This window comes from Protobothrops mucrosquamatus, unplaced genomic scaffold (genome assembly GCF_001527695.2).
Source record: "Protobothrops mucrosquamatus isolate PMUCROS unplaced genomic scaffold, P.Mucros_1.0 scaffold3882, whole genome shotgun sequence".
Taxonomy (NCBI): Eukaryota; Metazoa; Chordata; class Lepidosauria; order Squamata; family Viperidae; genus Protobothrops; species Protobothrops mucrosquamatus.
This window is the reverse complement of record NW_015389831.1, coordinates 10,679-13,128: the sequence shown is the minus strand read 5'-3', so window position 1 is coordinate 13,128 and position 2,450 is coordinate 10,679.

The window sequence follows — 2,450 nt, the reverse complement described above, 5'->3', positions numbered from 1 at the left end:
TATATTTGACAATTTGAAATGTAGAAACGTGAAAACTTCTTTTTTATTAAGTAGCATTTTTATTCCTCATCAGCTTAATTTTGGAGTTACTAAGATTCAAAGGACTGAAAGGTGCGTTTTCAAATGGCAGCTGGACTTTCTTTGTTTTTCCATGAAGATTTTTCAGTTCAGTTCAGAACTGGAAAAGCTTCTTGGGTGAAGAGTGAAACGTCTTCACAGAAAAACCAAGAAACTCCAGTTGACTTTTGAAAAAAGCACTTTTGGGACAACCATGACTTGGATAACTGTGAATTTCCACAGACATTAAGATTCAGAGGAAATGATAATAATAATAATAACAGTAACAATAACAATAACAATAACAACAACAATGAAATGACAAATAAATATTGTGAAAATAGAAATAGTGTTATTTTCAGTGAGCAACAAAGTTGTCAATGAAGCGAATAAAGAACATTTCATGGGTTTTTTTAAACCTAACAACTGGAATTACCCCTGGATGCAAGTAAAAGCCATCTTGTCCTAGAACTACACTAAGTCCCTTTTTACAATCCTGTAATCCCTGAATTTGGGGTAGAGTTGGGGCAACTGAATGGAGCTGAGCGTTTAATGGTCAAAATGCCTTTCCTGACACCACACGGAATTCACAGCAAATATTTTCTCTTTGCACCCTGATTGAGAAACCTCTGTCACTGCTCAGGATTGAATTCTCAATCTTCCAAATGTGACGTAAGAGTCTTCACTACTAGGCCACCAGGCTGCTCTGTATCTTGCCTACACTATATGGCAGAACACTGAATTCACAATTTCTGAAATGGTTAATCAAAGCAAAGTGATCCCTCTGAACTCGGGGGACAGTGAGGTAATTGATACAGAACATTCCTGTCCTCGGCAATCTAAAAATTATAGGGTTATCAGTGCATGTAACATAGATGTGTGTGTGGACAAGAATATCAACCTGGCTGTCAAGCAAAATAATTTTTTTAATAGTGAGTGCCACACCAAGTGCACTAATCAAACAGGTGGTAAGAAAATAGGGGGAACTCAGGCACCACACAGGTTAAGTAGAAAGTTAACAAAGGGTCAGTCATAAAGGATTCAAATCTCTATACACCAACGCACAGAGTGTAAGTAATAAACAGGGTGAACTAGAAATTCAGGTAAATGAAGGCAGATATGATAGTGTTGCCATTACAGAAACTTGGTGGGATGAAACCCACTAATGGAACACACAGCTAGAGGGATTTAAATAATTTAAAAGAAACAGACCAAATAAAAGAGGAGGTGGAGTTGCTCTCTATATAAGAAATAACTACATCTCTACAGAAATAGAGTACAACAATGATGAAAACTGTCTCAAATGCATTTGGGTCAATATAAAAGGGGAAAAAATGACATTGCCATAGGTGTATACTATAGGCCACCCAACCAAACAGAGGAAATAGATGAACTTTTTGCTACTCAGCTAACTAAGGTATGGAGGAAGCACATCACAATAGTAATGGGGGACTTTAATTACCCTGACATCAACTGGGAGACAAAATCTGCACCAAGTGGAAGATCAAACAGATTCCTGACAAACCTAGCAGACAACTTTGTCTGCCAAAAAGTAGAGAAGGGAACTAGGGATCAGCCATATTGGATCTAATTCTCACTAACAGAGATGAAATGATAAAAGGTGTTGAAGCCACAGGAACCTTAGGGGGGAGTGACCATGCAATATTGGAATTCAACGTTATGGAATCACAAGCAATAGAACACAGTCAAACTAGAGTCCTGGACTTTAAGAGAGCTAATTTCAATAAACTTAGAGAGAGCTTGAGAAGGATTTTATGGATGAGAATTCTCAAGGGGAAAACAACTCAAGAAGCTTGGGAAATTTTGAAAAGTGATATTATAAAAGTCCAGTCTAGCACAATACCAACAAAGGAGAAAAATAACAGCTCTCAAAAGAAACCAGCCTAGCTGCATAAAGAACTCTCTGATAAATTGAAAGACAAAAAGGACAAGTATAAAAAGTGGAATGAGGAACACATAACTAAGGCAGAATATCAGCAAATAGCTTGAGTCTGCAAAGATGAAGTGAGAAAAGCTAAGGCTCAAAATAAACTAAGGCTTGCGACAAAAGTCAAATAACAAAAAAGGTTCTTTCAACATGTAAAAAACAAGCAAAAGGTTATGGAAATGATTGGTCCATTAGTGGGAGAAAGTGGCAAGAAGGTGAAAAGCAACAGGGAGAAAGCAGAACTATTTAACTCATTTTGTGCCATCCAACCGATCAAAAACAATACCATAAAAAACACATTAGAAACACAAGTTAAGATAGGCAAAAAAATGGTAAATGAGCACCTGTCCACCCTAGACGAGTTAAAATCACCAGGACCAGATGGATTACACCCCAAGGTTCTCAAGGAACTGGCAGATGTGATGTCAGAACCACTAAACTATAT